The sequence below is a fragment of the Hippopotamus amphibius genome, chromosome 9 (genome assembly GCF_030028045.1).
Source record: "Hippopotamus amphibius kiboko isolate mHipAmp2 chromosome 9, mHipAmp2.hap2, whole genome shotgun sequence".
Lineage (NCBI taxonomy): Eukaryota > Metazoa > Chordata > Mammalia > Artiodactyla > Hippopotamidae > Hippopotamus > Hippopotamus amphibius.
Window position 1 is genome coordinate 60,725,156 of NC_080194.1, and position 23,659 is coordinate 60,748,814.

Sequence of the window (23,659 nt, forward strand, 5' to 3'; positions counted from 1 at the left end):
GCAAAAATTTGCTCACACATCTTGGGGAGGATCCTGGGACCAATCAGGTGTGAAAAAAGAAACAAGATAATTGGCAGAATATAAACCAAGACCTGGAAGGACTGTCCTATATAAGGGATTTAAATAACCTCTTTACTGCTCTCCTCATTCAGGACACCTGCACTCCTCTCTGGGTGTGTATTTCTGCCCTGCTTCTGACTTATATAAATAAACTGTTTCTCTGTGTGTTTTTCCATACATTGTGCTGTGTCTCTAATAATAAACTTTGTACCTGTTTTTCAGTTTTTGCCTCCCTGAAACATTTTTGCTTTCAAACAGGATAAGAATCAGGGAATTTTACTTCTAGCCTCTAGCCCCTGGTGGACTGGTGGCAAGGATCAATCCCTGGACAGCGAAATGAGATCCTGCTTCGAGACTAATGTCCCTCCGAGAACACAGCCACTATGGAAAACAGTGTGCAGGTGCCTCAAAAAATTGAAAACGCAACTATCATATGATCCTGTAGTTCCAATTATTGGTATTTATCTGAAGAAAAAGAAAACTCTAACTTGAAAAGACATCTGAAACCCCATGTTCATTATTGCAGCATTATTCAAAATAGCTAAGGCATGGAAACAACCTGTGTCCATCTATAAATGAATAGGTAAAGAAAATGTGATATATATACACACACACACAGTGGAATATTATTCCAGCATGTAGAAGAATGAAATTGTCATTTGCAACAACATGGATGGACCTAGGGAGGTATTATGCTAAGTGAAATAAGTCAGACAGAGGAAGACAAATATCACATAATTTCACTTACACATGGAATTTAAAAAACAAAACAAATGATCAAACAAAACAAAAAGAAGCCACCAACTCAGGTACAGAGGACGAACTGATGGTTGCCAGAGAGGAAGAGGGTAAAGAGATGGGCAAATGTAGGGAAAGGGATTAAGTACAAGCTTCCACTTGTAAAACAAATGTCACAATGATGTAATGTACAGCATATGGAATATAATCAATAATAGTGAAATATTATTACAATATTTTTGTAATGACTTTGTACAGTGACAGATGATAACTAGACATACCATGGTGAACATTTGGTAATGTGTAAAAATATTGAATGACTGTGTGGTACCCCTGAAACTAATGTAATAGTGTAAGTCAATTATACTTTAATTTAAAAAAAATTTAATTAAAAAAAAAAATAAAGTAAATAAAATAAATAAATAAATAATATTTTAGAAAGCAAGTCTATCCCTGTCTCCATTTTTTTCTTTTAAATCGAAAAGTAGCAAATCCATATGAAGGTTTACACAGTGGTGCAGTTTTCTTTTCTGTGAATTTGGCAACTGCTGAGTATGTATTTCCTTGGAGAGAAAAAGCTTATTTCAAATCACCTGAGAAGAAAAGCAGGAAATGAGACCAGAGAGCAATTCCAGACTCCATATGCAGATCTTAAAAGGATGTATGCTGTCTGAAGAATAAGACTGTCTGTCTTTCCAGTGAGGTCAATTCTTTACCTTGAAGAACTTCAACACCAGTCTTCACAGATGAGAAATACAACAGAATACCCTGGGAAAAAAACAAAACAAACTAGCATTTGAAAGAAAATGGAGAGGGCCAAAGACAAGGGAAAGAAAACAAGCAGACAAATACATAGTATATAAGCCCTATGACAAAATAAAAGATTTAAAAAAGAAAAAGAAGAGGTGCTTGACACTGAGAAAGGGCAGAATAAAATCTTCTAGACTTAATAACAGTGATTATTTATTAATAGATAACATTTTGAATCCTTAATATGGGCTAGGAACTCTTATGTGAACTTTACATTTGCAAATTCATTTTCTCCTCATCACCTCCCAATCAGATAGGTGCTGCTATTAAATCTGTTTTACTGATGAGAAAGCTATGATACAGAGAAGTCAAGTAAGTTGCATACATATACTAGCTAATAGGTTGTGGAGTTGAGTCATACCCAAGTAGTACTATACTATTAACCATTCGACTAGTGCACATCTCAAATATATGAGTTATTTTTTGCATGCCAGACACTGATCTAAGCAGGTACACCTATCTACTTTATAACAACACTGTGAGGGAGGCATTTATATCTATCTTGCAGTTGAGAAACTGAGGCTTAGAAAAGAAAGCCCAAAATTCTGGTGGCTTAACACAATTTCAGTTGCTTATTTTCTTCATATTGAATTCTTAAAGGAAAAGAATATTATTTCTGATTCTTTGTTTCTGATGAAGAACTATAATTAATTAACTGATTGCCATCTATGTGTTTCCTGCTGCCATCAAATAATTTATTATTAAAAACAGATCCCGGGCTTCCTAGGTGGCGCAGTGGTTGAGAATTCGCCTGCCAATGCAGGGGACATGGCTTCGATCCCTGCTCCAGGAAGATCCCATTAGAAAGAAAAAAAACAGATCCCATGACTAATGAACAGAATACAGATTTAGAGCCTGATCTCAGCTTGCTCATGCCCTGACTGTGTACTCTTGGGAGTGTTTGCTAACCTTGTTGAAAATCAGTTTTCTTAAGAAAATTGAAAGGATTGATATCTTTCTCCTATTACTGCAGTAAATATTCAAGATCAAATATAAAAAAAAAATGCGTACCATATAGAAAGTGCTCAGCTGATGGAAGCTACTTTGAATTTTTAATCATTTTATTTATTTGTGCTTTTGTTCTAAGGATGGCTGTAATTTATGAGAGAGACTCAAAGAAATTAAAAAAGCTTCCAGGAAGAATGTGAAAACCTAAGACAGACTGGCTGGCTGGTTTTATAAACAGATATTCATCCAGTAGAAATGTTACCCATTAATAGCTATTTGAAAAGGCAAGGACTATACATAGATAACACAGGGAGATCAACTGGATGATGGGTGATGATTTAGAGGGGTGAGATAGGGAGGGTGGGAAGTAGTCACAGAGGGGGTATATGGGGATATATGTATAAATACAGCTGATTCACTTTGGTGTACAGCAGAAACAGACACAACAGTGTAAAACAATTATACTCCAATAAAGAGCTTAAAAAGATAATGTCATTCAGCAGCATTACATAAATAACAATAAAAATGGAGCTACTATCACAGCTGAAGAGAAGGTTTTAAATATTTCCATGGTTTCAAAACTGCTCAGTGCAACAGGGTCTCACTTCCGTTGAAATGTCTGGTGACTGGAACTGCCTGCCTTAAAAATTTCATGAGAACTACTCTTGTATGTACTATTTGGCAGTTTTTCTTTTTCCCTCTAAACACACCTGAGTTATCTCTTCTGAAAATCACACCTCTAACTATTAAGTATCAGTGAATGAGACTAAGATTTTGAATACCCTAGGAGCCTACTTGCCAAGAGGAATCACATTACAGAAAACCTTCTAATGGCAAGAATCTATTTAAGCTTTGTCTCCCAAGAGAAGAGATACAAGGCCCATTGCCTAACAAAATTAAAGTGAAATTGAGCAAAGGGATGTAAGTTATTCTTCAGGGGATTATTTAATAAAAGCAAAGGCAACTATAGGTATTGGCTTTTACAGGACAGTCTTGCTTTCCTGCAATTTTATTATTTTCAATTAAACCATTCTGTTAAGTGCATAACTGAAGTGATTTCATTTCTACAAATTTTTAAGACATTTTAGACAAATTAGTTTATAAATTTAAAAAAAATTATCTGATCACATACTCGACATTTTAGGATTAGAATCAATACCTATGGAAATCTAGCTAGCACCGTGACAGTATAATAGAGAAATACAAATCTGACTCCTTACTGGATTTGTTTCTTTTGCTTTAACCTTTGTATTCTATTGCTTTTGCTATAAGTTAATCACTAAAAGAATGTTGCCTATAGTCTGAAATATACAGGATAGCCCATTCTAAAGGATCTGACCTTTAAAGGCATACACTTTTCCATTCATATAGAGATAAAAAGTTGCAGAACAGAGGATAACATTTGTCTTGTTGGAGGTTTATAAAAACACTGTGACCAGACGTATGTGGACAGCTGCAAGGACAGAGGATTCTGGCACCAAGAAGTTTGCAACAACCAACCACACTCCTCCCCTTTTAGTATAAAAGAAACCTGAACTCTAATTTGGGTAAGATGGTTCTTTGGAACACTAGTCCACCATCTTCATGATCTGCTGACTTTCTGAATAAAGTTGCTATTCCTTGCCCCAACAACTTGTCTCTTGAATTACTGGCCTGTCATGCAGTGAGCAGTACAAGCTTGAACTCAGTAACAACAGGACATTTTCATATACAGTTATTTGGTTTTCATCCTGATGAAAAACCAGAAAGAGAATTATGTTCATAATTAGTCCTTTCAGATGAGTCCAGTGAGAAAAGAGTTTAAAATATTTGTTGTTTACACTGCTTGGAAACTTACATTCTCTTTCCTTTTTAAATTTTATATTTGTTTTTGAGAAAGTTACTTACAGTTTCTTATTGTTTAATTATCATAGACTAGTAAACTGACTCAGAGAATGAACTCCATGTCTTCAATGTACAAACTGAAATTAAGCTACTATACAGATAGTTTTTTCTATTTCCACTTCAGTATAGAAATATTCTTTTCTTTTCTTTTTTTTTTTGGGGGGGGTGGTACACCAGGCTAGAAATATTCTTAAAAGCAGTAAATAGAAACCCTTGAATGCTATGTATGGCCAAAACCAGCTTGAACCCAGAACTTTCTTTACAAGTACTGATTGAGGAAAAGTTTAAGAACTCTTCTCCATTCTTTCTCCTTAGTTCCCAAACCCAACGTAATTTGACTTTTTTACAGTGTTGATTAAAGAAAATTCAATAACAAATTGAACATATAAGATATTTTTGTAGTAATAACACAACATGAGATCTACCTTTATAACAAATTTTTAAGTGTATAATACAGTACTGCTAACTATAGACATTCTGTTGTATAGCAGCCCTAGAATTTATTCATCTTGCATTACTGAAACTTTATACCCATAGAACAGCTTCCCATTTCCCTTCCCTCCAGCCCTTGGCAAACACTGTTCTACATTATGAGTCTGACTATCTTAGATATCTTGTATAAATGGAACCATGCAGTATTTGTTCTTCTATGACCAACTTATTTCACTTAGTACAATATTCTCAAGGTTCATTCATGTTGTCACAGATGGTAGAACTTCCTTGTTTAAGACTAATATAAAATATAAAAAATAAAACATTCCTATATTCTACAAGCAATATGGGTAAACTCAAATGGAATAAGATCAAAAGTTATAAGTAATTAAGATTCTTAATTATATACTGGTCATCTTGGAACCTATAAAATATCCATTCCTTCTAAATCATACATGAAAAATATGAGATGACTTTTTTTACATTTTTTCCCATAGAAAGGCATAATTATCCAATCATTCTTAGTGGAGCTTATTTTGATTGACAAATGTTACAATAAAACTCATTTTAATGGGCAAGTAGCAGTTACATCAATAACATTATCTTTTGGTAGAGAAGTCTCATTGAAATAAAGGAGATTCCTTTCTTTCCTCAGCCAAAGAATATATCCTCCAGCACTCGTGTAAGCTAAAAACATACACAAGCAATTGCATATCCCCTTATCTGTGATATTTATTAACTTTTTTCTCCTAAAAAATTAAAGTGAATATGGGGCAAATCATATTAGATCCTCAAGATCATCTAATATGGAGCTGTCCCTTCAGGTTGGAATAAATCAAATAAACTCAGACAGGTGGAGCTCTGGAAATCTCCTCTACCTTCACTTAAACTATTTCAATGCTTGTTCTGCTGTTTCATAATCATATGGCAATAACCAGTTGTAAAGCATTTCCATTAAAAGGAATCAGCCAGGAGATTTCTTATACCATCCTTTCTTCACTATGAGGGGAAGGTGAGCTGCAAGCAAGAAGGAGGGAGATTTTGACTCACCAATCCAGAGGGTCAGGAGTGTTGAATTCATAAGACAAAAAGCAGAAAATAGTTGTACTGAATTAAAGACTGAAGGTGGGGGGAGGGGCGGCAAGTAGAAGAGTGAGAAAGTGGGAAGAAAATACATAGTAGAATCAGAGAGATCCTTCCACCTACTATCTGGGTGATCCTGGAAACAAATTTTTCAAGTTTCCAATTCCCTCTCTGAAAAAATATATCTAATAACTTATTAAGGACTTTCTGAGGGCCAAAACTTTAGCAGCACATCACATATCACAGGGTACAGACTATGCACTTGAAAAAAAAAGTTATCTTTGCCTTGTTCAGTCCTTTATTATTGTAGAGAGTGCCATGGTTTTAGAAGAAATTACAATTTTTAGGACCATCCCTCTGACTATATTCCTAATTTCCAAATAACCACTTTTGTCTTGAACAATGTGTATTTTCTTGCTTCAGGGAACTATTTCTTCTGCCTGGATCTAAACTACCACCATATTCCATTCACTCCCCCTTCTGGCTAGTTATTTTTGTTTTTGCTTTCTCAATGTAAATGCTACTTCCTCAAAGATCATTTCTCTATTGACACACCTCAGTATCTAGATGAATTTAACCCCTCCGTCACAAGTCTCACAACAAAATGTGTTTTATCCTGTTGATACTTTCTTCATTCATCTATCCATATGTGCTGGGCATTTGTTATAATCACAATTAACTTATGCTTGTACTTTCTTGTTTAATGTCACCTCCCAATCACTGAATATTCCTAGAGAGACTGCTTTAGAATACTCCCCTTTACAGCTCCACAGCTAGAGTGGAGCTTGCTACTTAGGGGGGGTCAATAAATATTTGTTGAGTGTTTACGGACATTGAATTTTTTATACATAGAAAACAGAATTCTAGGATCATCAACATTATTTTAAATTATTTAACATCAATATACTATCCAGTGTTTGATAATTAAAGGTTCTATGAAAAATAATCAAGAGCACAACAGAGTCATAATTTATTTCAAGTTAAGTACTCAGAGATTAGACCACACACTTTCAGGATATTTATGATGAAGAGAAGCCTCTCTCTCTCTCCTATACACATTACACACAGGTGTACAGAAAAGTATCAAGTATATATTTGAGGGTAGACAATCATTGTAACCTTCAGTAATGCGCAAATATGCAATTACAGAGAGGAAAGCATCATCTATAAGGTACTAAAAATGGATGAGCAATATACTGTAATTTTGATGTGTTACTTATTAGAAACCCATTAGTTGAGGAAACCCATTTAGTGAGGATTCACATTTTGCTTCATTGTAATTTGGTGCATATTTTACATTCATGATTTATACCACATTTCTCTCCCCCATTCTATTATTTTTCATTTTTTCCTAAAAAAAAAGAAAAAAGGAAAAAAAAAGAAATTACAGGATTTAATGTAGTGTAAGAAAGAAATGAACATCTTTAAATTCATTTAGTATCTTTAAATTCTGCCTAATCTATTTCAACATTCTTCTCACTCTTAATTAGGGATGATTATAAAACATCTTGGCCTTAGGCAAGAAGGCTAAATCTGATGTTGTTAAATGGCTTGTTCTTCTACTCTGAAGATAACCCCTAAACCCAAAATTGCTAAACCTGGTGAGGAAATTGGCAGACAAACTCAATAAGTACTTGCTTTGTGGGCCATCCATAAAATGACTTCTCAAGGTTAAATTACCTTTATAAAGAATCCAGGCGTTTTAATTCTTAAATTCATAACATTGTTTAATATGTATTATTAGTGTAAAAATCACTATAATACATTTCTAGACAATTAACAATCTTGGGATGTAGTTTAGTCCACTCAGAAACTGATCTTGCTTTAATTCTGTGGGCTTTCAGCCCCTGGATTTGTGGTCAGCCTTTAAATACTCATCCATTTCTAACAATTAAACTTTGCTGTTTCACCTTCGTTACCAGCTGGTGTTTTGTCCCTGAATCCTATTGACAGCTCTAATAAGGTACAAGGTTGCTGCCTGTTTTCAGAGTGAGACAGCATAGGAAAAATATTAGAAATTTTTAAAAAATGAAATAAGCCAAATGTTATTGGTAATAACAAGAAATATGAGGGAGCATTTTTGGTAATATGAAGCATCCTAAAGTTTGCCCGTTATCAATAACATCAGCTAATATGCTTTAAAGCTCAACATTCAAGATGGTGTTTAAATTATTTAGAGGCAAGAATTAGGAGCACATGAACAGTGGGCCAGAGGCATGAGTTGCTAATAGCAATGCTAATTATTAAACACTCCCTACGGTAGCAATTAATATCAGAAGATCAATTTTACTTTTAAATGCAGAAAAACTCTTAGCAAACTACTATATAAGTAAAACTACTATTAAAGTCCTCAGTTTAAATAGTGTGGATTGGGTCATAGGATATGGTCTAGAGCACATTTTCACAGAATATGAGAATATGTCTGTCACGTGCAGAGGAAGACTCCTTACCCTGTAAAATCCCACCCTTAGAACACCACGGTTTTAAAAGGATCATTTGAAGCCGTGATGAATTTAGATTAATGAATCATTTAATACCTATGCCAGGCTCAATCTCTTTCACACAAAATCAGGTTTGTAAAAGAAGCACTGTCACTACAAACCATAATCTGTATTCAACAGAAACCCTACATATAAATTACTGGCTAAGACAAGAACATACAGTATGGAAGGAGAGATAAAAGAGTAACTCTAGAGAGGAGAAACTCGGCAAACACCACCTCAGACAGGTGATGAAGATCAATGGTAACAGTGATGTCGTATTTATAATAAGTATCCTTGACATGATGTGATCAAAACAAGCACTTTGCCTTTGTGGTTTCCCTCCCCTAAACATGTTACCCCTACGTAATCATAACAACCCCTATATAAACATCAGATAAGTCCCAAGTGAGAGATATTTTTAAAATATCTAAATCTTAATCCACAAAGTTGTCAAGGTCATCAAAAATAAGGTAAGTCTAAAAAAACCGACACACCCAAGTGTAGCCTAAGGAGACATGAGGAATAAAGGTAATGTGGGATCCTGGTGGGAACCTGAAACAGAAAAAGGACATTAGGTAAAAACTAAGAAAATTTGAATAATGTATGGACTTCAGTTAATATACAAATATTAGTTCACTAATTGTGACAAATGTGCCATAATAATATATGATGTTAACAATAGGAAAAACTGGGTGCTAAACATATGAAAACTCTTTGTGCTATCTTTACAAATTTTTTGTAACTCCAAAAGTCTTCTAAAAAGTAAAGCTAAATTTTTTTAAATGTCACATGATAACCAAAACAGGAAGGTTCTGAAGGTAAAATGGTATGTGGGGAAAATGAATCTGAAAGTCTCCTGGTGCATGGACAGGGCTAGAAAGCTATCTCTTCTTAACACTGCTTAAAAAGGTTAATTCAGCTCAAGATTTCTTAATACCGACAGAAAATAGCTATTTGAGAATGTCACTGTCCTCATTATAGAATAAACTAGACCAGTTGGATACACAGGCTGTGCAAGTCAGTACATATATATACACACATATATATATACACTGAATCAACAAACAATCAACAAAGCTGACTCAGTTAATATATAGAACCATTGCATTGAAAATAATAATGCTTGAGATTTCACACCAAAATCAACTTTTTTTATCTTCCATTCTCACTTAAGTTTATTGATTCAGGATAACTATTTCTTTCATTGATTGCAGATAAAAATTTTGGCAGCCTCGTGACTTGTCTGGTTCATCTTATGGAATAAAACACACTATGGTCACTTCAAGTCACAGTTTCAATCTTCATTATTTGTATTATGCACATAATAAGCCAACTACACTTGGACATACCCCAAAATCTATCCCATTATGCTTTTTGAATCCTTTTTCTTGAAAGTCTTCTTATCATGCCTTTGGGTTGGAGACATAATGCTTTGTCTTTCCCTCCTAGAGTGGCTAGTTGGATTCTTAAAAAGCGGTCTCCAAAGAAAAATTTTATAAAATTTGTTGCCAGATTTTCAATAGTGAGTCTTTTTTACACTCCATGTGATTGAGTATTAAAAAGCAGTAGGTAGTAAAGAACTATACTTAAAGAATTTCCTTTGTAATTACTGTATTTGATCCAGTACTCTTTTGAAATGTAATACTAATTTCCATTGATGCCTCAAACAAAACTTCCACGTTAAGATCCTGTTATGTGTGTTATGTGTATGTATTACTTTAAAATAACTTATAAGAATAAATCTGTGGCGGGTTCTAGAATCTACAAGTACAGATTCATTACAATAGTAGTCTCAAAGTGTGATCCCAAGAGTAGTGGCAACATTATGACATGGGAATAGGGTTTCCAGATAAAGTGCACAATTGAATTAAAACAAACAGTAAATTTGTTTTAGTACAAATGTGTCCTAAATACTGCATGAAACATAAAAAAATTAATTTTAATTGCTTTTTTTTTCTAAGTTTGTTACACTACTTGAGAACTTGTAAAACATGCAGATTCCCAGGTCATTCCCCAAACCTACTGAATGAGATATTTGAGGTTTGGAGTCCAGAAGTTTCTGATTTTAAGAACTCTGCAGCTCTGATGTGCACTAAAGTTTGAGAACCACTGCTCCAGGGTATTGTGAATCTCTTAGCCAGCAATCTTGATGCCGCTCCCAATCTGGTCCTTTCACAAGCTACCAGTAGACTCATTCTTGCCAAGCCACTGCATTAATAAGAATATACCTGGTGGTAGTGTAATTTTTATACTAGTAAAAAGGAGTCTAAAATGAAAGAGAATCTGAAATGGCTGGTGTGCTAGATATGAGCCCCACGGAGTTTTAGTTTTCCTAGTTGTGAGGGTCAAGTCTGCCTTAATAACATTTTACCTACGTCCCTGATTCCTGATTTCCAGACTAGTTTCCAATGGAAACCAGACTGGTTCATGCCAGATCCCCTCACCCCACAAATTGTCTCATGTTTAGAGTCCCTGGTGTTGACTGGGATGCATCTTTTATCTACAACTAAACTGCTCATTGTTGAGAAAGACTGCCCCCTAGAAATCCTGCTGTTGTGAACTTCTGTCCTTGGTTCTCTTGAATATGGTGTTTCATTTTAGAGTGATAATATGTATCATTGGCTGCGGACAGGGAGACTCCTCTGTTTCGCTCAGTCCTCTTTCCTACTCTGGCATTCTTTGTCCAGTACCAAATTCATCTTGCCTTTGTCTCTTTTATGGCAAGGTTTGAGTCTTACTGTCTATAATTACATAAAGCTCAGTGTGTAAAGTACCAAATATTCTAACTTAACCACAGCAACTCATTAACTGTATTTCTATCGACTTACCTATTTCTGAGACATTGCTATTGAACAAATCTTTACTAATGCAGGAAATTGAGGAGATATGACTCTCCATGGATATAAATGCATTCCACTGATATGCCCTCCAAAATGCTTTCTGTTTTAAGGTCAAGGAAAGGAAGGAACTTCACATTTATTGAATGTTGACTGTGTGCCAAGAGCTATACTAGATGTTTTACATAGTTATCTCAATATAGGAATCTTTTTGTTCCTATTCTTACAACTCTCTTCCATTGCTTGAAATATCTTAATTTGCAGAATACTGTCTTTAGGCCTGAAATGATTAGAAAGGACAGAGAAAATCAACCACGTGGATCTTAGTGAAATGTTGAGGGAAAATAAGGTATGGATTCCTAGGAATGGAAATAAATAATAGATAATTTTTATTTGAGTTTCATGGGCTCCAGTGTAAGAAGAATAAAAATAAGAGAACTCATGTAATATCATCTTGTCTTGGGTGGGGAGAGAGACAAAGAAAGAGAAAGGGGAGCTTAAGAATGAGAGAGAATAAAATATAGAACAAAAAGTGTGATTATGTGGAGTGTTTCAAACAAAATTTATTTTGATCTCAAGATCAACCAGTAGGTGGGCACTGTGACAACTTGAGTATATAATGTCTATATTATTAACAACAAAGTTTTCAAAGCATAGGAATTCTACTACCAATTCAAATTGAGATGCAAAGTATGATCATATTATGATTATATAAAGAACCAAGAGAAACTTGGACAAATTACATGTTTTCACCCTTTAAGAAAGAAAATAATAGAAGATTAATTAAGCAATACATTATCTCTAGAACCATGCTATCAGACTAAAAACATTTGCACTAAAGTAGCAAAATAGGTTTCTTTTAGTCACTTAGATTAGATAAGTAACTGCTGAGCCCCAGGCCTCCTAGTACATAGTCACTCTTCAGTAAGTATCTGCTAAACTAATAAAAAAAAAAATGGAAATTATTTCTTATGAAACACCGTGAATCAATTTGCTTGCACTTACTTCAGTTTCTCTCTCTCTCTCTCTTTTTTTTTGTCAGAGAATCACTTGGAGGACTTAAGATTTTTTCACCCCACCCCTAAAGTTTATAATTTAGTAGTCCTAGGGTCTGGCTTGAGAATTTGAATGTATAACAATTTCCACAATCAATCTGATGCTGCTAGTCTGAGACTACACTTTGAGAACTATTGGTTTATGTCTTCAATAAGACCTGTGGGTTCTTTCCATAAATGGAATCAGGTAAAGGAAAAAATTTAGAGAAAGAAAAAAACATAGGGGAGAAAGAATCCAACAATTTTTTAAAATTAATTTTATTGAAGAATAGTTGATTTACAATGTTGTGCTAGTTTCTGTTGTACAGCAAAGTGATTCAGTTATACATATATACATTCATTTTCATATTCTTTTCCATTATGGCTTATCACAGGATATTGAATATAGTTCCCTGTGCTATTCAATAGGACCTTGTTGTTTATCCATTCTATACATAATAGTTTGCATCTGCTAATCCTAAACTCTCAATCCATCCCTCCCCAAAGCCCCTCCCCATTGGCAACCACAGATCTGTTCTCTATGTCTATGAGTCTATTTCTGTTTCATAGATAAATTCATATTTTAGATGCCACATATAAGTGATATCATGTTATTTATCTTTCTCTCTCTGACTTATTTTACTTCGTATGATAATCTCTAGTTACATCCATGTTGCTGCAAATGGCATTATTTTGTTCTTTTTTATGGCTGAGTAGTATTCCATTATATATATGTACCACATTTTCTTTATCCATTCACCTGTCAATGGATGTTTGATTGTTTCCATGTCTTAGCTATTGTGAATAGTGCTGCTATAAATATAGGGGTGCATGCGTCTTTCAAATTATAGATTTCTCCAAATTTATATCCAGGAGTAGGGATTGCAGGATTGTATGGTAACTCTATTTTTAGTTTTTTGAGAAATCTCCATACTGTTTCCTATAGTGGCTGCACCAATTTACATTCCCACCAACAATGTAGAAGGGTTCCCTTTTCTCTACACCCTCTCCAAGATTTATTATTTGTAGACTTTTTAATGATGGCCATTCTGACCAGTGTGAGGTGGTACCTTGTAGTATTGATTTGCATTTCTCTAGTAGTTAACGATGTTGAGTATCTTTTCATGTGCCTGTTGGCCATCTGTATGTCTTCTTTAAAAATCCAGCAGTCTTTAAAACTGGCAAGTATTGCAGGTTAAAGTATGCTCCTCTGTGATAAAATACGGCTTTTTGATACAGCTTTTTTTGTACTTAAATTTCAATTGCCTATTACATACATGGATTCGTTCATTTAAAAACTCTCTCTGAGGTTCTTGCAAGATATCATGTGCTGTAAGCAGTACATACAGAGTAAAAACGTACAAAAAATGTTTCCACTCTTAAGAAAGAAACAGTCTAGTTTAAGCTTAGCAGCTAGATTTTATCTTATGTGCAAATAGTACCTGATTTACAGTAGCTTTCTGGAGACCTATGTTGGAAAGAATTCTGATCTCAAGTTTCTACCTTCCAATATTATAGTCATTAGCCACACGTGGTTTTTTAAATATGAATTAATTACAATCAATTAAAATTTAAAGTCCTGATCCTCAGTCACACTAGACACTTTTCAAGTGCTCAAAGCCGCATATGTTTATTGTCTGTTGTATTGGAAAGTGGAGAATACAGGACATTTCCAGCACTGCACATTGTACTATTGGGAAACACCGGTCTAGGTAAACAAGGAGAAGGGAGTCAGGATTACAGAAATTCTTCTCCAAAACCCCCTGAAAAATAATAGTTGAAAGTAGGGGAAAAACATTGCAGGCAGACTTTTCCCAAAGAATTGGGCATAAAATGGCAGCTTTTTCAAAGAGATTTATTTATTTTTTAAATTAATTTTTACTGGAGTATAGTTGCTTTACAATGTTGTGTTAGTTTCTACTGTACAGCAAAATGAATCAGCCATACATATACATATATCCACTCCCTTTTGGATTTCCTTCCCATTCAGGTCACCACAGCGCATTGAGTAGAGTTCCCTGTGCTGTACAGTATGTTCTTGTTGATTATCTATTTTAAACACAATATCAATAGTGTATATGTGTCAATCCCAATCTCCCAATTCCTCCCACCACCACCCTTGGTATCTATACATTTGTTCTCTACACCTGCATCTCTAATTCTGCTTTGCAAATATAATCATCTATACCATTTTTCTAGATTCCACATATATGCATTAATATATGATATGAGTTTTTCTCCTTCTGACTTACTTCACTCTGTATGACAGTCTCTAGGTCCATCCATGTCTCTACAAATGACCCAATTTTGTTCCTTTTTATGGCTCAGTAATATTCCATTGTATATATGTGCCACATCTTCTTTATCCATTCCTCTGTTGATAGACATTTAGGTTGCTTCCATGCTCTGGCTATTGTAAATAGTGCTTCTATAAACATTGGGGTTCATGTATCTTTTTGAATTATGGTTTTCTCTGAGTATATGCCCAGGAGTGGGATTGCTGGGTCATATGGTAATTCTATTTTCAGTTTTTAAAGGAACCTCCATATTGTTTTCCATAGTGGCTGTATCAGTTTATACTCCCACCAACAGTGCATGAGGGTTTCCTTTACTCCACACCCTCTCCAACATTTATTGTTTGTAGATTTTTGATGATGGCTATTCTGACTGATGTATAAGAGATTTAGAAGGCTCAGCACAACTCCCTACTCATCCTTACAGAAGCATTGCCAAAGAAAGAAAGTGTATAGATACAATCCTAAAAATGTTCTATAAAACTTTCCAAGTTGGAAATAAGTTTACTAAGGACATGAATAAGGAGCTCACAAAAAGCCTCTCAGAAAGACCCTCAACCTCGAAGAAATTTCTACTGATGCAAAATCTCAGCAGGGGCAGCACTTCTCCAAGTCTAGGGGAAATCTAGGAACAAAGGTTGAAATAATACCAACACACCCTAATTATCTTCAAAATAAATAGGTGCTAAGTACAAAAAAAAAAAAAGAAAAGAAGAAAGAAGCAATAATTTCAGGGTTTCTGAGCAAAGTTTTATTATCTTTTATTATTATTTTTGTTGGAACAGTTCTCTGCTATGCAAAACTATCTAGAACATCATAAGATGTTTTGAATTCCTAGGCTTTGGTTATTAAGTGTGAGTAGGATTCCAGTCGTTGACAAAATAAGAAATGTTTCCTCCCCAAAATTTCCAAAAATCCTCCTAGGAAGACAGAGCTATTTCTTCAGGTGAGAACCCCAACAGGTCTGTGAAAAAAAGAAGTTAGGAAGGGGGGTTAATGTAGGAGGGATACTGAGAATTCCCATGGACTATTGACATAGGGCCAAGCGTAGCACTTAAGGTTTCCATTTCATTTCATCTAGGGTGATTGAAAATGCTTTCTGAGAAATACTTAAGATGGAATAAACTACAAACTGAGTAATGTCTGATGCAAGCAATAGAAAGTTCTACTTAGGGGCTTCCTAGGTGGTGCAGTGGTTAAGAATCTGCCTGCAGATGCAGGGGACAGGGTTTCCATCCCTGCTCCAGGAAGATCCCACATGCTGCGGAGCAAGTAAGCCAGTGCACCACAACTATTGAGCTTGAGCTTTACAGCCCGTGAGCCACAACTATTGAGCCCATGTGCTGCAACTACTGAAGCCCACATGCCTAGAGCCTGTGCTCTGCAACAAGAGAAGCCACGACAATGAGGAGCCCACGCACCACAACAAAGAGTAGCTCCCACTCACTGCAACTAAAAGAAAGCCCGCACACAGCAAAAAGGACCCAATGCAGCCAATAAAATAAATAAATAAATAAATAAATAAATAAATAAATAAATAAATAAATAAATTTATTTTAAAAAAAAGTTCTACTTAGAATATATGCCATTAGAGATAGAGGTAGAATGGGTGGCAGAGGGGATAGGGAAAAAGTAAGGGAGGGGAGGAGAGAGGAAATACATCCCAATCAATACTATTGCAGAAGAGGAGAACTCGATCATAAATAGACCCTTCAACATAGCCTCAAGTTTGTGTATTTTCTTCCTCCTTACTTACTTGTGTTCTCAGGCTACATAAAAATGGTGTGTTGTGAATCAGGACTTAAATTATTTCTCAGAGGGGAAAGGAAAGAGTTCTCTCTTAATGTAGAAAGAAAAGCATGGAGAAGTCATCTACATTGTGTCGGAGGAGATGGATATTCTTCATAGACTAGCTACTCACATCATGCAAAGATAAGATGAAAAGAAATTACTGCCCAATATTTAAGCACAGTAGAGTGTTCAAAGTTGCAAAAAATAAAGACAAGCCTCTATATAAAAGAAAATTTAAGGGAAAAGACATATTCTTATAGAACAATTTATTGAAAATGAATTAAATAAATCAAAACCACAAATATAAAGTGATAACATGCCACTGAAAATAAATATACATTTTCTTGAAAACTAAGCAAAACACATTATGTTTTGAAATACTGCAGGTCTGCCATTTCTTTCTATATGTGTATTATTATGCTTCCAGGCTGTGGAAAGAACAAAACACTATTCTGAGAAAGAGTCCATTGACCAGAGATATTGATAATTTATTGATTATATTTATCTTCTCGATGTTTTACAACATTGTTATAGGCTTATGGCAGCATTGAAACTTGATTACTAGGTTAATTGATAAATTAGAACTAAATTCCTAGTTACTGTATACTTTTTTTATTTACTTTAAAATTGTAGGATGTTAGTCAGGTTGCGATTCAGGTTGTCCTTATAAAAGACAAAATATAGCTTAAACTCTATAGTAGTTTCCTGTGACTATATAACAAACTGCCACAATCTTAGTGACTTGGAACAATACAGATTTATTCTCTTACAGATCTAGAGGTCAGAAATGAATCTCACTGGGCTAAGATCAAGGTGTCAGCAGGCAGAACTGCAACATTCTGGAGGTTCTAGGGGAGAATCCATTTCCTTGCAGTTTCCAGCTTCTAGAGGCTGCCCACATTCTTTGGCTTGTGGCCCTATTTCTTGGTCTTCAGGCTAGCAGTGTTGGCCAAGGCCTCCTCATGCTGCCATCTCTCTGGTTCTCTTTTCTGTTCTCCTCAAACATTTTTAAGGAAATTGGGCCCACCCAGATAATCCGGGATAATCTCTCCCTTTCAAGGCTGGCTTGATTAGGACATTAATTCCCCTTTACCTATAACCTAACTTATTCAAGGGTTCTCTGGATTGGGACTGGTCATGTCTGGGGTCCAAATTCTGTCTACCTCAAAAGCAGTTTTAGTCTTTGTTTACCTAGAAAATTCAGAGCATTGGTCAGGGTCGTCTTAAAAATCAGGTAGTCTTAAATAAGAGACAAGATATAGCTTAAACTTCATAAATTAAGCCCTTATAATTTTATGAAAATTCTTGACTTGATTCTAATTATGTGGTTTGGATGCAGGATATTCTTTTTTTAGGAAAATTATCATAAAGGAAATCATTATTGAATGAATTTGAAGAAGCAAAAACAAAAATTGCATAATGAAAGGAAATGAAATACCCACATATCAAGACAATAGTATTTTCAGAGTATTGCACTATATTATCTGGGCCCAAATTAAAGCCTAGATTTTGATTAAAAAAAAAACTGATTCTGAACCTACCTTTGCACCTCCAAAAATCTATCTAAACCTCAATACAGGAGTTGATATTATAAATTATTACAACATTGAATATACAATTGAATATCTGTTAGAATACTCAAGATATTGGATTTCTTTCTTCTAGCAGCCTAAATGGTCATGGAAAAAAATTAGTTATGATGAGGATAGAATCTACTTGCTCTAAGAATACAAACATTGGCACTGTTGTGTTTAATGACCTCTAAAACTGCACCTAAGGTCTATACTGGATTCAACTGTATCTCCAATGAAATATACATTTCAAAACATATATTATCCATTTCAATTACATTTTATCTTGCTTCCAATCTTGTTTCAGATGTTTTATTGCTTTTACATATTTTGTTGTATTTATTATAATTTCATTATTTTTATTACTAATATTATGCAATGACTTTCCATTGAATAATTATTTTGAGCTTGAACAATCTCATCAGTTGCAGTGAAAGCAAAGGTTCCTCTTGGTACATGGTTCTCTTTGGGTGTCAAGGGGAAATAAGCAATATTACAAGTTTTATGTTTTGATTGTTTTTTGTTTTTTATAAGGTCACAATTTTATTTAACTTCTTTAGATGAAACCTCTATTACATCAACTGTAAATTAGGGTTGTTGCTGCTGACTAAACTGCTCTTTAAAGTAATTTAAGATTTCTAATTATTTTCTCATTCATGGCATAGATGCTCAATGACCAAAAAATTAAAGAAAGTGATCTGCAAACTGTAAATTGCTATTCAAATAGTATGTGTGAAATTTTAAATTGTGTGTTTTCTGAATTCTATACTTCGAAACTGGGAATAACTGCAAATAACATCTGACAAACTTTATGCTTCATTTTTAAAATATTTTGTCAAAAATCCATATTTTATCTGTGTTTCTGCTAATATTTCTCTTGGGGAAGATAGGCACAGCTAATGAATTTTTTGAGAGTTAGAAAAATTTAATATTTGTTTGAAATAAATATTTTCCAATTAGGATTCAAGTAGTTCATAGTATTTGAGGACGAGACTATCAGGCAGAAATGTTAGCATTGCCCCTTTATGAAAGTTAAAAAAATGATATTGTATGCCAAATAAGCCCATGTCACATACATAGTTTTTTAAGCCATCAAAATTTTTATACATTTTCAATTACCCTCATTAGGTTACATTTTGTTATTGTGTTCTGTTTTTTTAACTCAAAGGAAACCCTCTCTTCACAAGTATACAGTAGTTGAGAAAACTAAGACAAGTATCATGTTTGCTGCCAAGTGACACATTTTATTTTATGTTTTTTATATATATATATTTTTTTTATTACTATTTTTGGGGGTACACCAAGTTCAATCATCTGTTCTTATACACATATCCCCATATTCCCTCCCTTCCTTGACTCCCCCCTGCCTCGAGTCCCCCCGACCCTCTCCGCCCCAGTCCTCTAAGGCATCTTCCATCCTCGAGTTGGATTCCCTTTGTTATACAACAACTTCCCACTGACTATCTATTTTACAGTTGGTAGTATATATGGCTGTGCTACTCTCTCGCTTCGTCTCAGTTTCCCCTTCACCCCCGGCTCCCTCCCATACCTCGAGTTCTCCAGTCCATTCTCTGTATCTGCATCCTTGTTCTTGTCACTGAGTTCATCAGTACCATTTTTAGATTCTGTATATGTGAGTTAGCATACAATATTTGTCCTTCTCTTTCTGACTTACTTCACTCTGTATGACAGATTGTAGTTCTATCCACCTCATTACATATAGCTCTATCTCATCCCTTTTTACAGCTGAGTAATATTCCATTGTGTATATATGCCACATCTTTATCCATTCATTTGTTGATGGGCATTTTGGTTGCTTCCATGTCCTGGCTATTGTAAATTGTGCTGCAATAAACATTATGGTACAAGTTTCTTTTGGGATTATGGTTTTCTTTGGGTATATGCCCAGGAGTAGGTTTACTGGATCATATGGTAGTTCTATTTGTAGTTTTTTTAAGGAACCTCCAAACTGTTTTCCATAGTGGCTGTACCAACTTACATTCCCACCAACAGTGCAGGAAAGTTCCCTTTTCTCCACACCCTCTCCAACAATTGTTGTTTCCAGATTTTGTGATGATGGCCATTCTCATCGGTGTGAGGTGATACTTCATTGTGGCTTTGACTTGCATTTCTCTGATGATGAGTGATGTTGAGCATCTTTTCATGTGTTTGTTGACCATCTGGATGTCTTCTTTGGAGAAATGTCTATTTAGGTCTTCCGCCCATTTGTGGATTGGGTTATTTGCTTTTTTGGTATTAAGCTTCATGAGCTGCTTGTATATTTTGGAGATTAATCCTTTGTCCGTTGTTTCATAGGCAATTATGTTCTCCCATTCTGAGGGTTGCTTTTTAGTCTTGTTTATGGTTTCTTTCACTGTGCAAAAGCTTTTAAGTTTCATGAAGTCCCATTTGTTTATTTTTGATTTTATTTCCATGATTCTAGGAGGTGGGTCAACAAGGATCTTGCTTTGATGGATGTCATAGAGTGTTCTGCCTATGTTTTCTTCTAGGAGTTTTCTAGTGTCTGGCCTTACATATAGGTCTTTAATCCATTTGGAGTTTATTTTTGTGTATGGTGTTAGGAAGTGTTCTCATTTCATTCTTTTACATGTTGCTGTCCAATTTTCCCAGCACCACTTATTGAAGAGGCTGTCTTTTTTCCATTGTATACTCGTGCCTCCTTTGTCAAAGATAAGGTGCCTATGTGTGTTTGGGCTTACTTCTGAGTTCTCTATTCTATTCCATTGATCTTCCTTTCTATTTTTGTGCCAGTACCATACTGTCCTGATCACTATGGCCTTGTAGTATAGTTTGAAGTCAGAAAGCCTGATTCCACCAACTCCATTTTTCCTTCTCAAGATTGCTTTGGCTATTCGGGGTCTTTTGCGTTTCCATACAAATCGTAAGATTTCTTGCTCTAGTTCTCTGAAAAATGCCATTGGTAATTTGATTGGGATTGCATTGAATCTGTAAATTGCTTTGGGTAGTACAGTCATTTTCACAATGTTGATTCTTCCAATCCAGGAACATGGTATGTCCCTCCATCTGTTTGTGTCATCTTTGATTTCTTTCAGCAATGTCTTAAAGTTTTCTGCATACAGATCTTTTGCCTCCTTAGGCAGGTTTATTCCTAGGTATTTTATTCTTTTGGGTGCAATGGTGAATGGGAGAGTTTCCTTCATTTCTCTTTCTGCTCTTCCGTTGTTAGTGTATAGGAATGCAAGAGATTTCTGTACATTAATTTTGTATCCTGCTACTTTACTAAACTCATCAATTAGTGCTAGCAGTTTTCTGGTAGAGTCTTTAGGGTTTTCTATATATAATATCATGTCATCTGCAAAGAGTGACAATTTGACTTCTTCTTTTCCACTTTGGATTCCTTTGATTTCTTTTTCTTCTCTGATTGCTGTGGCCAAAACTTCCAAAACTATGTTGAATAATAGTGGTGGGAGTGGACACCCTTGTCTTGTTCCTGTTCTTAGAGGGAATTCTTCCAGTTTTTCCCCATTGAGAACGATGTTGGTTTTTGGTTTTTCATATATGGCTTTTATTATGTTGAGGTAATTTCCTTCTATGCCCATTTTCTGGAGAGCTTTGATCATAAATGGATGTTGAACTTTGTCAAAAGCTTTTTCTGCATCTATTGAGATGATCATATGGTTTTTATCCTTCAAGTTGTTGATATGATGTATCATGTTGATTGATTTGCATATATTGAAGAATCCTTGCATCCCAGGGATAAACCCCACTTGATCATGGTGGATGATTTTTTTAATGTACTGTTGGAGTCTGTTAGCTAGTATTTTGTTGAGGATTTTTGCATCTATATTCATCAGTGATATTGGTCTGTAGCTTTTTTTTTTGTGATATCTTTGCCTGGTTTTGGTATCAGGCTGATGGTGGCCTTGTAGAATGAGTTTGGAAGTGTTCCGCCTTCTGCAATATTTTGGAAGAGTTTGAGAAGGATAGGTGTTAGCTCTTCTCAAAATGTTTGATAGAATTCGCCTGTGAACCCATCTGGTCCTGGGCTTTTGTATGCTGGGAGATTTTTAATCACTGCCTCAATTTCCATGATTGTGATTGGTCTGTTCATGGTTTCTATTTCTTCCTGGTTCAGTCTTGGAAGATTGTATTTTTCTAAGAATGTATCCATTTCTTCCAGGTTATCCAATTGATTGGCATGTAGTTAGTTGCAGTAGTCTCTCATGATGTTTTGTATTTCTGAGGTGTCTGTTGTGACTTCTCCTTTTTCATTTCTAATTCTGTTGATTTGCATTTTCGGCCTTTTTTGCTTGATGAGTCTGGCTAATGGTTTATCAATTTTGTTAATCTTCTCAAAGAATCAGCTTTTAGTTTTATTTATTTTTGCTATGGTTTCCTTCCTTCCTTTTTCATTTATTTCTGCTCTGATCTTTATGATTTCTTTCCTTCTGCTCACTTTGGGGTTTCTTTGTTCTTCTTTCTCTAGTTGTTTGAGGTGTAAGGTTAGGTTGTTTACTCAATAATTTTCTTGTTTCTTAAGGTAGGACTGTATTGCTATAAACATCCCTCTTAGAACTGCTTTTGCTGCATCCCATAGGTTTTGGGTTGTTGTGTTTTCATTGTCATTTGTTTCTAGATATTTTTTGATTTCCTCTTTGATTTCTTTAGTGATTCCTTGGTTGTTTAAGAGTGAATTGTTTAGACTCCATGTGTTTGTATTTTTTGCAGTTGTTTTCCTGTAATTGATATCTAGTCTCATGGTGTTGTGGTCTGAGAAGATGCTTGATATGATTTCAATTTTCTTGAATTTGCTTAGGTTTGATTTGTGACCCAAGATATGATCTATCCTGGAAAATATTCCATGTGCACTTGAGAAGAAAGTGTAGTCTGTCGTTTTTGGATGGAATGTCCTCTAAATATCAATGAAGTCGAGATAGTCTAATGTGTCATGTAAAGCTTGTGTGTCTTTATTGATTTTCTGTTTGGATGATCTGTCCATTGCTGTAAGTGAGGTGTTCAAGTCTCCCACTATTATTGTGTTCCTGTCGATGTCCCCTTTTATGGCTGTTAGCATTTGCCTTATGTATTGAGGTGCTCCTATATTGGGGGCATAGATATTTACCATTGTGATATGTTCTTCTTGAATGGATCCCTTGATCATTATGTAGTGTCCTTCCTTGTCTCTTTTCATAGTCTTTACTTTCAATTCTAATTTGTCTGATATGAGTATTGCTACTCCAGCTTTCTTTTGACTTCCATTTGCATGGAATATCTTTTTCCATCCCTTTACTTTCAGTCTATATGTATCCCTTGGTCTGAAGTGGGTTTCTTGTAGGCAGCATATAGAAGGCTCTTGTTTTTGGATCCATTCAGCCAGTCTGTGTCTTTTGGTTGGAGCATTTAATCCATTTACATTTAAGGTGATTATTAACATGTGTGTTCCAATGACCATTTTCTGAATTGTTTTGGGTTTGTATTTGTAGGTGTTTTCCTTTTCCTGTGTTTCCTACTTAGAGAAGTTCCTCTAGCACTTGTTGTAAGGCTGGTTTGGTGGTGCTGAATTCTCTTAACTTTTGCTTGTCTGGAAAGCTTTTGATTTCTCCCTCAAATCTGAATGAGATTCTTGCTGGGTAGAGTATTCTTGGCTGTAGGTTTCTCTCTTTCAGGACTTTCAGTATATCCTGCCATTCCCTTCTGGCCTGCAGAGTTTCT